The sequence below is a fragment of the Schistocerca nitens genome, chromosome 1, assembly GCF_023898315.1.
Source record: "Schistocerca nitens isolate TAMUIC-IGC-003100 chromosome 1, iqSchNite1.1, whole genome shotgun sequence".
NCBI classification, from domain to species: domain Eukaryota; kingdom Metazoa; phylum Arthropoda; class Insecta; order Orthoptera; family Acrididae; genus Schistocerca; species Schistocerca nitens.
In genome coordinates this window covers 1180836421-1180850642 of record NC_064614.1, presented here as the reverse complement: position 1 = coordinate 1180850642, position 14222 = coordinate 1180836421, and positions in this window count along the sequence as shown.

Sequence of the window (14222 nt, the reverse complement as noted above, 5' to 3'; positions counted from 1 at the left end):
CGAGGTTCGTGGCTCACCGATCCTGAGCATAAAAGTTGAGGTTTGACTTAATCTACCAGCAAGACACGACTGTTCACATTGTGTCGTTTGGTGTTCGTTGTCGGCTGTTGGGATATTCCCACGAGCAACAACGTGTGCTTTCAAGTTGGAAAATTTTAGCCACTCTGCTGTGGAGTTTAACTGTGCTTGGTACTTCCGCACCAGAGGAATCGTCTGCCTTGTGGTCGTTAACGTTTCAGTTACTTGCCCCGTCCGTAGACATAAATTCAGGCAGTGTATTCTCCTCATCGTGTTGTTGCTGTCGAGCACGGTGTGTAGTTTGACAGCTCAATGTATAATTGCTTGTGGGCGCCAATACTTTCTACGTTGTTCCATTGAACTCCCTATTGTGTGCTGGTCGGGTGAAGTGGGGGTTATCTAGTCGGTGGGCCATTGATTGTGTGTTGGTTGGGTTGTCGTCGGATCGAGAAGGGTTTGGCCGACTGCCTGTCTCACCTAAGCGAGCGTTAGAGTTTGAATTCCAGGCCGACCAACGGAGCTTTTGAGCACCCTTGGGTGTGCTGCCTTTTCTTGTTGTTTGTACTCGTATGGCTTATAGCCGATTTTTATATTAAGGTTGTTTCGCCCTTAAGGCGTAAGATGTTTTTTTTTTAAGTTTTCTTTACTCTTGTAATGTTTGATCAAATAAAAGGTTGTATGTTCGAGAGTAACTGACAGCCGCTTATTTTGGCCCCTTTCCACAACTTAAACTGTCCAGCGGGTTCAGCAGGGCGTCTCAGGGGTGGTTGCATGGACGCCCTTTATGCCATCCCCTGAGGGTTTCTCGTGTCGATTCTGAGTGGTGGTGTGCCTCAAATGTTTTCCTCTGCCCCTCATAAGACAACCGCGTAATTTCAACGCTGGGTGTCGCGGTTCTGACCCCCATCTTAGAGGTGTCAAAAGAAGATTGGTTGTTGGTTGACTCGGGGGAAGGGACCAGACAGCGAGGTCATCGGTCCCATAGCATTAGGGAAGGATGGGGAAGTAAGTCGGCCGTGCCCTTTCAAAGAAACCATCCCAGCATTTGCCTGAAGCTGTTTGGTGAAACGACGGAAAACCTAATTCAGGATGGCCGGACGCGGAATTCAACCGTCGTCCTCCCGAAAGCGCATCCAGTGTGCTATCCACTGGGTCACCTTGCTCGGTCCAAAAGAGGAGGTGAAATCTAGATAAGATGGGTTTGTCTGTACAAGTGCATCACATCTAACAATTTCCGTACCATTTGGACAATCTCTTCCTTGTGCATCCTTTTTTTTTTTGTCTTACTTGTTAAGTGTATGTTGGGTCTCGAAATTTTACGAGAGACAGACGCAGTAACAGATTTCTCTACAGGTAAATGCTATTTGAATGTCAATAGCCAAAGAACCATAACAGATCTGGTACAGATAAAAGCAGCCCATGTAAGTACTGTCAAAGGCTAAAACTAAACTAAAATCACGACAGCACCTGTACACCTGTAGTAAGTAATCACGTTGGAGAAACTGAGAACCAGATAATGGTCAAAGTAATTGGGTCCATACTTCATCAAAAGAATAAATCCCATTGAAACAAAAAGAAAAAAATGGTTCAAACGGCTCTGAGCACTATGGGACTTATCATCAGAGGTCATCAGTCCCCTAGAACTTAGAACTACTTAAACCTAACTAACCTAAGGACAACACATACATCCATGCCCGAGGCAGGACTCGAACCTGCGACCGTAGCAGTCGCGCGGTTCCGGACTGAAGAGCCTAGAAACGCTCGGCCACAGCGGCCGGAAAAAAAAGAAACGCGACAATTGGTCAACAGCCGTAGCCCACGTACCCTGGCTTGCGGAGTAGGTCCTACTTCTGTATTACATATTTTACTACTACGTTACTGTAAATGAAATTTTAAGATATTCTAATGCATTAACAGTCATCAACGTTTTCCTTAATCACATTTTAGCTATGTACTTTTTATTTTAAAAATCGTGTACAGTCGCTATTTGTAAACACTAGTTGCGCTCTGATTGTCTCTCTGTGAATATGCACCGTGAAAATCGCTAACGGTGATTCCTGCTCCGCAATGACACACCCTCGTCTAACACTGTTGAAAACGGCGAGAAACAGGTTGTTCATGTTTTTCACAAATTTACAGAGCCGGCCGGTGTGGCCGACCGGTTCTAGGCGCTTCAGTCCGGAAGCGCGCTGCTGCTACTGTCGCAGATTCGAATCCTGCCACGGGCATGGATGTGTGTGACGACCTTAGGTTAGTTAGGTTTAAGTAGTTCTAAGTCTCTGGGACTGATAACCTCAGATGTTAAGTCCCATAGTGCCTAGGGCCATTTGAACCATTTTTATAGAGATTCTTGCGTTTGAAGTATTCAATTGATGTTTTCTACATAAAATTATTGTTAACCACATGTGTAGCTCAATCTGTAGCGTTAGAGTATGGTAACCGAGTGTTCTGGGCATCGCTGGTTCGAATCTCAGGGTAATTTTGTTTTCATATTTTTTCGTTCAGTTTGAATACCTACATAATCTAAATACAAAAATTCATTGTATATGCTAATTTACACATATCTAATATCACCTGCTATGGAAGACGCACATCATCTTGTTTCTAATTATATGTCACATGCGCAATTGCAAACTTCATTGTTAATGTGAATTCTTAGATATCGATGGTTTATAAAACACTTTATAGACAGCTTACATTACTAAACCGCCACAAATTAGATTTTTGGGCCAAAATTAAAAATCAAACACTCTTTGTTTGGACTATGTCCATTTGTTTTATACCACAGATGTGGTCTCATACGAGCCAGTAGGATAAGCGTCGTAGAAACATGGAAAATAGTTTTCACGGAATCGAGAAGACCGTAAAAATACTGCATGTTTACACTTGCTACCGTACCACTACAATCTGTACCCAACAGAACTGATATGGATCCAAGTTAAGGGATTTATCGCCGGAAATAAGACATTTATGCTGCCAGACGTAGTGGAACTAATATACGAAGCTCTGTCACACGTCAGTACCGAAGGATGGCGTGATGCATAAAAGCGCGTCACAAAAGAAGAAAGCTCTCGATGGCTTCGTGTATTCTGTTGTTGAAGTCCTCGTTGCCAACGTAACAGATCACATTCCTCGGATTCGGATACGGAAGAAACTTGCCTGAAAGACGTTTACATCAAAACATTATCACTATTTTATCTAATTAGCTGACTGTAGTAGAAAACAGCATTCTACACCACAATTACTTGCTAACAAGTCATCAACAATCACTTGTTGTACAGTGCCTTCAAATTAATTGCAACTATGATGCTGTAAATGATATGAAACTATTCTATATCTCCCATGATAGTGCACTTGAACGGCTAATCCAAGTTGTTTCAATTCTTGTCATAACCATTGAAGAGGGCGATATAACAAATTAACTTTCGAATTAAGTATCAGATCCTTATCTGTAAAAATATCAAAACAGTGATATGTAAAAAATATGCGGCAGTCTGCCAATTTAATCGTATTCTTAATGACTCAATAGTAGCGGTTGAAAGCACTTTTCTGAAAATGAGTGAGATGACAATTGCGCGCCGTCAGTGTGCCATCATATGCATAATTCTGTTCTTCCCCCTTAGAACCTGTAACGTAAATACTTTGTTGTACGAATTCCGAGTATTCTTGCTGTGAACTGCGACACATTTCATCACCTCCTGCAGCATTTTAACACCGCGAATCATCGCCCAAGTTAACGCACTCCTACAGCGATCTCTGCGCCTAGTTTCACGATAGCCGAAAAATAAGGAAAACAACGCCCAGATTCGGGTTCAGCGCGGAGTTTTGTTTGATATCGCCGGCCGCGGTGGTCTCGCGGTTCTAGGCGCGCAGTCCGGAACCGTGCGACTGCTACGGTCGCAGGTTCGAATCCTGCCTCGGGCATGGATGTGTGTGATGTCCTTAGGTTAGTTAGGTTTAAGTAGTTCTAAGTTCTAGGGGACTAATGGCCACAGCAGTTGAGTCCCATAGTGCTCAGAGCCATTTGAACCATTTTGTTTGATATCCTATCTTAACTGCAAGCTAAACATGATCATTTTCGCTCCCTCTGCAGCCTTTGTGATTTATCCCATCTTACAACAATTAGCATTTTGTGGCTCATTCCCGCCGAGCATTCCATCTGTTTCTTGATTTCCTTTACGGAATAAAAAATCAGAGAAAGTGTTGTACGATTTCAAGGAATTGTAGAAATAGTTTACCCGAAATTTTCACTTGATGTAAAGCATAACATCTGTCATTAAATGCGGAAAAATGTGAAATAATGTGTGTAAGGAACAGACAGAATAAAATATCTGATAGCGGGAGTAGTAGTGAACGTAAGCTCGCCAAAACGTAGAAGTACCTAGGGTTAATACGAAGAAATAGATATGAAATGAGGTGAACACTGTATTAGACAAGACGCATGTGAGACTTGTCGGCAGGGTTGTGAGCAAATACAGTGCATCTCTAATGGACATCGCTAACGAGATGCTAATGCGACCAGTTCTAAAGTTTTGTCCCATTGTTTGAAGTCTTTATCAAGCAGTAAACGTAACATACATTGAACTAATTTATAGACACGTTACTAGGATCCTAACAGGTTGGTACGGCCCATGCGTAGGTTTAACACAAATGCTCGGTGAACTTAAATGGTAATCCTTTCAGGAAAGATGACGTAGTTCTCTTGAAGCCCTGTCTGATAAATTTAGAGCCACTCTATCGGAAGAAGACAGTACGACCACTGTGCTGGCAACACTATTTCTCGAGTAGGAATGTGAGAATCTACATCTACATCTACATCCATACTCACAAGCCACCTGATGGTGTGTGGCGGAGGGTACCTTGAGAACCTCTATCGGTTCTCCCTTCTATTCCAGTCTCGTTCGTGGAAAGAAAGATTGTCGGTATGCCTTTGTGTGGGCTCTAATCTCTCTGATTTTATCCTCATGGTCTCTTCACGAGATATACGTAGGAGGGAGCAATATACCGCTTCACTCTTCGGTGAAAGTATGTTCTCGAAACTTCAATAAAAGCCCGAACCGAGCTACTGAGCGTCTCTCTTGCAGAGTCTTCCACTGGAGTTTACCATATCTATCATCTCCGCAACGCCTTCGCGATTACTAAATGATCCTGTAACGAAGCGCGCTGCTCTCCGTTTGATCTTCTCTACCTCTTCTATCAACCCTATCTGGTACGGATCCCACACCGGTGAACAGTATCCAAGCAGTGAGCGAACAAGTGTACTCTAACCTACTTCCTTTGTTTTCGGACTGCGTTTCCTTAGGATTCTTCCAATGAATCTCAGTCTGGCATCTGCTTTACCGACGACTAATTTTATATGGTCATTCCATTTTAAATCACTCCTAATGCCTACTCCCAGATAATTTATGGAATTAACTGCTTCCAGTTGCTGACCTGCTATATTGTAGCTAAATAATAAAGGATCTTTCTTTCTATGTATTCGCAGCACATTACACATGTCTACATTGAGATTCAGTGCCATTCCCTGCACCATGCGTCAATTCCTTGCAGATCCTCCTGCATTTCAGTACAATTTTCCATTGTTACAACCTCTCGATATACTACAGCATCATCCGCAAAAAGCCTCAGTGAATTTCCGATGTTATCCACAAGGTCATTTATATATTTTGTGAATTGCAACGGTCCTACGACACTCCCCTGCGGCACACCTGAAATCACTCTTACTTCGGAAGACTTCTCTCCATTGAGAATGACATGTTGCGTTCTGCTATCTAGGAACTCTTCAATCCAATCACACAATTGGTCTGATAGTCCATATGCTCTTACTTTGTTCATTAAACGACTGTATCAAACGCCTTGTGGAAGTCAAGAAACACAGACGGCATCTACCTGGGAACCCGTGGCTATGGTCCTCTGACTCTCGAGGACAAACAGCGCAAGCTGGCTTTCACACGATCGTATTTTTCGAAGAGATTAGAACATGTAAACAGGCGTATGTCGAGTGTTTCCGTAAGAGCGTGCAAAAATGTGACAGGACACAGAGAATGCTCCACTGAACAATTTGCAGTGGGGAACCTGGGGTCGGAGAAGCCAGCTTAAGGAGCTATGGAAGTAAACAGGTCTACCGCTTTGTCCTGCATTACTGTTTTCCAGCTTGTTTACAACTAACATGAATACAAGTTTACACGTACTGTGCTGTTTATTTCTATGTACATCCTTCATTTCCTGCAAGGAAACAAGGAGGACGAGCCTGACTACTACGACGTCATGATGCAGGTTTTGTTTACTTCATTTGTCCATAATTTGGCTCTGTCGTAATGTATTTACACCGTCCTATGAGAGAACGTGCTATGAATCAACGACAGACCCATTCATTATTCAGTGTTATTCAGAGACTTACGGTACAACACGATGGATGAATACCGCTGCAATTTTGCAGAACTCACTGACAAGCACCTTGTATATGGAGAAGTAGGTTGCACTGCTCTCGCTGCTGAAAGTCTGTACACGTAAAGATTTCCTAACAGGCATCACCCATGACGGCGAGTGTTTATCTGTTTCGATCGACGAATGCGGGAGATTGGTTCATCGGAAAGAACCAACGAGGGACCTGGGAACATTAAAACCACTCGCACACCCGATTTTGAAGATGAGGCGCTGGAACGTGTTGTAGCGGACCCGACTACAAGTACTCGTCGCATTGCACGTGAAACAGGCGTTGCACGTATTAGCGTGCGGCGAATACTCCACGAACAACAGTTACACCCAGATCAATCACAACGAATCCATATAATGCTTGTGACTGACTTTGCATCAGAGATCGCATTGTGTTAGTGGTTGCTCCAACAATGGACTGATCGACCAGATTCTCTCGAAATCGAGCTGTTTACTGACGAGACCTCATTTGATCGTGATGGTATTTCGAACAGCAGGAATAGGAATACGTGGGGTGAGGAAAATTCTCACGCTGTAGGAATCACACCATCAAGTACGTTTTGCTGTAAATATCTGTGCCGGCATTGTAGGCGACTATCTGACTGGGCCCTATCTTCTACCTGGCCGTATGAATGGCCTCCTGTACTTGAGTTTCATACAAAGAGTTCTATCTGAGTTCTCGGAGAACGTATCCTTGGCTGCTCGTGAGAGGATGTGTATGCAACATGACGGTTCACTGCCTCACTTCAGTCTGGATGTGCGCAAACATCTCAATGCTGTATTTCCTGATCGGTGAATTGGAAAGGGAGGTCCTATTACATGACCTGCGAGGTCACCTGACCTGAATCCTGCTGGTTATTTCCTACGGGAATGTCTGAAGTTACTTGTGTATGAAACCCCAGTGGACACGGAGATGGAATTAGTTGCCACAATTGTAGGTGCCTGTGATGCGATTCGAAACACACCAGGGATGTTTGTCAGGGTGCGTCAGAATCTTGTTCGCCGTCAGGTGCACTACATTTTGTAAGATACAGTACAAATGGTACGTTCATTGTGTCAGTGACGGTATTTGCAGTTAACTGTAACTAATATAAATGAAAAAGTACACAGTAATGTGATTTTATTCCAATTAAATTGTTCAGTGCAGCATCTTATACGTCCTGTTAAATTTTTGCACTTTGTGGAGAGTAATTCCTCCCTCGCTCGGTGTGCGACTGGAGTAGCAACGAAAATGCGTAATTCTTGAACAATGATCGCCCCCGCCGGACACTGTAGAGTGCCCTGCCCAGTATACACACGTGCAGACGCATCCCGTCAAGTACAGAGCACCGAACAAAGAACGTAGCATATGCCTGATGTTACCATAGCACGTCGCTCATGAGTCGTGCAGTTAGATAGGTACAAATTTAGCCGGTAGGCCGCTCCCTGCTGACATACTGCCATTGGCCAGCGCCGGCTGACGTCACCAGGAAGAAAGCAGTGTAGCGAACTTCAGTTTCCCGTTGTACTAAGAAGGCGACCGTACGAACTTCCCCTCACCGATTTGAATCATATTGGCAGGGTGTGCAGAGTTTCAACGTACGTAGATGGGAAGGCGAAGCTCTCACCCGTTTTCGAGGATATCGGGCTTCAAAGTTTTAGGCGAGCATATTTACTTTTCATGGATATAGGTATTTGATAAGTCCACAGCCGAGCGAGCAATCATTTAATTTTATAAGTGCAAGGTTTATGGATTAAATATCGCTGTCGGTAGTTTCTTTTTCATTCCGACGTTATTCTAACAACAGGTTCATTATGACTGTGCAATTATCAGTAGCTAATGAATCATTTATTATTTTCATAATCGTTACCCTGAAAAATCCGATTTTTCTCCAAAATTTTGGGAGTCGTTCCCATTATAACTGTATTCCTGCAGGTTCGTTCAAGTCCGCCGTAAGCCCGTTTTCCTGGTGTCCATGCAAATACGTTTCGACCCACCATCAGCTTTGTTTCCTGGTGCACGCTTAGGTACGGTACTACTCACCAAATGAACACATTGTCTCGATATTGGTACTTCGTCAGCAAGAGAAAGCGAACCTGTTCGAGAAGCTGAATCGCTTTACAATAGTGTTTCAAAAGTGGGATCGAAAACGGCGCTCGTGCATAGTGAACAGCTCTTCCTCCAAAACATTCACGTCTCTTTAAACCCTTCTGCAGTAAAAACACGCGAAAACATGGAAATTGAAGAAGAAACATTTCGCAGCACTACTGAAATACTAATGGCGAAACAATTTGTTGGACAAGGCGAGGGAGGTATGTTTGAAGAAACCGAAGAAGTCGCTTCACCTTTGTCAGCCGATTTCGAAACCAGAAGAGAAGCAGGCAAAAACGGGCAGAGGATGTTTTCTACTGAATTACAAAATTGCGGTCTAGCGAGAGAGCATTCAGGATGGAGTTTGGCCACTCCTCAAAATAAATTAATCGTTGGATATTGATAGTCTGAATTACATGGGAATGAAAAAAAAATACAATCGAGATTCCATGCAGGAACCTCAAGCTTATGAAACGAAGCGCTTACGCCCTCTGCTGTAGACTCACTGAATACAAGCGATCATTCAAAGTATATAACCACGCCTAAAATTTTCAAACGCGATTTTTTCGGGAACTGTTGAGACTTAAGCGTCTTTCTGTTTACGCATGTTGAAGTCCTAGTGGTGCCCTGTCATTATGAATCAAATCGGTGAGAGGAAGTTCGTACGGACTCCTTGCAAGGTGTCACCGCGATTTGTTCCTCGGGGTATTTTTCATACTGATCGTAAACAAACACACATTTCAGCTTGGAACATTTTAAAACTACTGTCATTCTTAGGCAAGCTGTATAACAACAGGGTTAAAAATAGACTGAGGCTGCTCAGAGTTACAGAACGCCTCTCATAGTTGCGTATGCTTATTGTTTATAATAATTATCACATCAATGTCAATACCACATAGGCGAATGCAGGAACTGAAAATCCGCTGGCGTACTTGGCTGAGAAGAACCAAGTCCTACAGTAACCCGACCTGATCTCACAAGCTGGGAATGAAAGACGTAAAATAATAATTAAAACACTACAGCACTTTCGAGCACCACATACGTCCCCTCAGACAGTAACGTGTGTAGTTCCATTTCCTTAATGTCAGTGTAGTACTACCCAGATCAGTCTCAACATTGTGCCCCGTCACCTAGTATGGTGTCAGTCCAATTTTTCCCACAAGACATATGCATATTTCTAGATGATTCAAAGAAGCCTTTGGGATATAGTTGAATGTAGATCACCCACAAGTGTTGAAATTCTAAACATTTCAAAATCTCAGAAAAGCTTCACTTATTTTGTATTCTAAATACAGAAATATCTCTACATTCCCCTCATATGTGACCCTGTAAAAATCCAAGTATATCAAACGAGGTGTTGTTGTTGTTAGACACTGACCTGGCATTCTGGAGTCCAGGCTTCAAATCTGCGCCCGACCATCTAGATTGAGGCTTTCCCTATATAATTGAAAGTGACGAACAGGACAACAGGACGTTTTCTTTGAAAGGGACGTGGTCAATATACCACCATATTCCCTCCCAAACCGAGCTTGAAATCCATTTCTATTGACTTCTTGTAGCAAGGTCAGCAATAAAAGTGACACAAGGCCAAAGGGTTGGGTTGGGTTGTTTTGGGGGAAGAGACCAAACAGCGAGGCCATCGGTATCGCCGGATTAGGGGAGGACGGGGAAGGAAGTCGGCCGTACCCTTTCAAAGGAACCATCCCGGCATTTGCCTGAAGCGATCTAGGAAAATCACGGAAAACCTAAAACAGGATGGCCTGACGCGGGACTGAACCGTCGTCCTCCCGAATGCGAATCCAGTGTGCTAACCACCGCGCCACCTCGCTCGGTCCAAGGCCAAAGGAAGTAGTAGTAATAAGAGAGGTGATGGGGGGGGGGGGTGTTATACTACTGATGACAAATTGCCGGAAACAGTGTCCGTCGAAAAATATATCGCCGTAAAATATGTAGGAGTAACTACTCGGAGAGACCTGAAGTGTAATGACCATGTTAAACAAATAGTAGGAAAAGCAGGTGCCAGACTGAGATTCAGAAGAAGAATATTACGGAAATGAAACTCATTCATACGAGGGGTTTGTTCGACCGAGTCTTGTTTGTCAATATGGGACCGTTACCAGATAGGTCTGATGGAAGGCATAGAGAAGATCCAAAGAAAAGCGGTACGCTTCGTCACGGGATCGTTTAGTCGGCACGAGAGCATTACAGAGATGCTCAACAGGTTCCTGTGGTAGACGCTGTATGAGAGACGTCGTGCATCACGGAGAGGTTTACTATTGAAATTTCGAGAGAGTACTTTCTCGGAAGAGTTGGACGACATGTTACTTCCTCCCACATACATCTAACGAAATGACCATGAGAAAATTATTAATACAGAGGCTCATCGACAATCATTCTTCCTGTGTGCCATGACGAATGGAACAGGGAAGGGAGATCACTCAGTGGTGCCAAAGTACGCTCTGCCACGTACCGCCAGGTGACTTGTGGAGTACTGATGTAGATGTAGAAGCAGAAAACTGACTGAAGAGTCCGCTGAAGGTAGCGCAGGAAAAATACTCTAGTGCAAAACGAATATGAAGCTTTTGTAAATCATATAAACAAAGTTCTTCGATGGCTGGGGTGCAATAATAGAAAACAAGTCACTTCTTGAATGTTGAATGAACAATAACTATGTATAACGCTGAAAGCCTGAAAGTTTAGGAGTAAGTTAAAAGTTCCAGGATCCTACGTCCATGCTCCAAGAGTGCTACACACAAAGCTCAGAAGGGATACACAAAAATTTAAGCCCGGTGTACTGCTGACGAAAAACAAAGACAAATATAGGGTGTGGTACATAAAACCGGCCCGTCAACACATGAACATAAAATGAAATTCAATTTATTGAATATGACTACTCACCTTCACAGTCGGTGCTGAAAGTGTCCTCCGCCCACTTCAGCGCACATGTGAGCACGCTTGAGGAGATTCATACATACCCTAGCCAGTTCTTGTATTGTGATGCTGCTGATGGCATCCTGGGTCCTGCCGGCCGCTGTGGCCGAGCGGTTCTAGGCGCTTCAGTCCGGAACCTCACTGCTGCTACGGTCGCAGGTTCTAATCCTGCCTCGGGCATGGATGTGTGTGATGTCCTTACGTTAGTTAGGTTTAAGTAGTTCCAAGTCTAGTGGACTGATGACCTCAGATGTTAAGTCCCATAGTGCTTAGAGCCATTTGAACCATTTGAACCTGGGTCCTGGTCTTCAGTTATTCAATTGTGTGTGGATTTGGTTCGTATACTATTCCATTTCACAGTCCCCAAAAGTCACAAGTGGACACGTCTGTTGACTGAGGAGGCCCCAGGCCTTTGCTGATTGTCCTCTCTGGTGCAAACATCTCACGCACACGGGACAACGATGCAGCTGACGTGCGGAATGTTGAATCGTCCTGCTGACAGTAACATAACTGACGTTCCTCTTCTGTAAAACTTGAATAAAACTCCTCCATGATTCAAAAATGCACGTTACTGTTCACTGTCGTGTCAAACAATTCAGACCCCATAACGCGTGTGGCGGAAATGGCACACCAGACACCAATCTTTTCGTCATGCAAGGGTACCTCGGGGATCGCGTGTGGATTTTTTGTCAACCAGCACTGGTTGTTTTGGGAATTTATGAAACCAGACAGGAGGAACCACGCCTCGTCACTCAACATGTGCCTCAGTGGGTCTAAGACACCACCGGCAACATTTCTCTACAGCCATGAACAGAAATGCACTCTGTTCTGCAGGTCACGCTCCTTCAGTTCCTGCACAACACCTATCCGGTACGGTTTTAACTTCAGTCTCTTTCAAACACGTATGCAACTTCTCTCACTCGCATCAACCTGTTGCCTCAATCTCTTCATTGACTTACGAGGACATCTTGTCATTATCTCCTGCACCTACCTCTTTAATCCAGGTGTTAATTCAGGTGTGGTCTGTTCCTGGGGGCATTTTGAACCGATCCTGTACGCCACCACTTTTGAATCAATTCCCGTACGTTGCTTTTTACTGGAACAGAACGTCCTGGAAATTTCTGCTGAAACAAGTTACGAAACTAGTCATACCCTCTGATGTGCCGACACTGCGCGGAACTTTGTTGTATAAGACATCTGCAGCCGCAGCCAGTGAAACTTCGCGAAACTAGAATGAGATTTTCACTCTGCAGCGGAGTGTGCGCTGATATGAAACTTCCTGGCAGATTAAAACTGTGTGCCCGACCGAGACTCGAACTCGGGACCTTTGCCTTTTGCGGGCAAGTGCTCTACCATCTGAGCTACCGAAGCACGACTCACGCCCTGTCCTCACAGCTTTACTTCTGCCAGTACCTCGTCTCCTACCTTCCAAACTTTACAGAAGCTCTCCTGCGAACACTTGCCCGCGAAAGGCAAAGGTCCCGAGTTCGAGTCTCGGTCGGGCACACAGTTTTAATCTGCCAGGAAGTTTCATTGCCGAAACTAGTTGATAAAAAGGCCTCGTTGTGTGAAGCCAGGTTAATGTGCTTTACATTATTATCGGCGCGCGCACTGGAGCATTATCGTTGCGTACGACGGGCCGGTTTTACGCGCCGCACCCTGTATTACAGTCAAATGGCTGGCCGTAGATCGAAGGCCGCAAATGGTGTAGGTTCATAGCTGGCAGCTCCTGGAGGCGTAGGTCGACGTTTACGGCGATTTCAGTGTGAGATACTAATTGTCGGAATGCTTTCGCAATCGCCACATGGCCCCGATAACTCACTCGCAGTGAACATTCCGAGCGTACCCCGGGTGCTGGTCGAAACACTGCCTAAACACCAGGATGGTGCAGCTATTACTTCCTATGGAGGAGGAAAGGTCCGCAGGGCTTGGTTTGCCGCTTAGCGGCCGGACAATGAGCGGCCATCGCTTGTCTGTCATTTGAAGAGCTGTTCCCTGTGAGGTCTGTGACCGCATAATCTGTCTGTGACGTTGGTTGCTGGCAGAGAAGATGCAAGGCCTCGACACAGCACTGATGACTGCAGAAATAAAGAGAAAATAAAATGGTAGACTGGCAACAATAGAAGAGACTTTCCTCAAAAAGAAAAATTTGTTACCGTAGAATGTAAATATATATGTTGGGAAGTCCTTTATGAAGGAAATGCTCTAGATTAGATGGGTAGATCGAATAACTGGTGGTTCATATGGTTCAAATGGCTCTGAGCACTATCGGACTTAAGATCTGAGGTCACCAGTCCCCTAGAACTTAGAACTACTTAAACCTAATCAACCTAAGGACATCACACTCGTCCATACCCGAGGCAAGATTCTAACCTGCGACCTTAGTAGTCCCGCGGTTCCGGACTGAAGCGCCTAGAACCGCTTAGCCATAACTGGTGGATGAAGTACCGAATCGAATCAGTGAGAAAAGTAAGCACAAGAGCAGGGTTGATAGAATACCTCCTGAGACATCAACAAACTTTTAATTTGGGTATGGAATGGGGGCGTGGGGCAGGGGTGGCTTGGGGAGTCTGCAGAAGGAGAAAGCGTCTTCACTACAGTAAGGAAGTTCACATGGATGCAGGTGTCAGTAGTTACCGCAGAAATGATAAAAGCAGCGTAATGGGCTGCACAGAAGAAATTTTCGTACCGAAACAAGAGAAACACCAATAAAGAAGCGACCTGTTGCAGCCTTCTATTGTTCGCCGTTCCCGAGTTGCTTCATTTT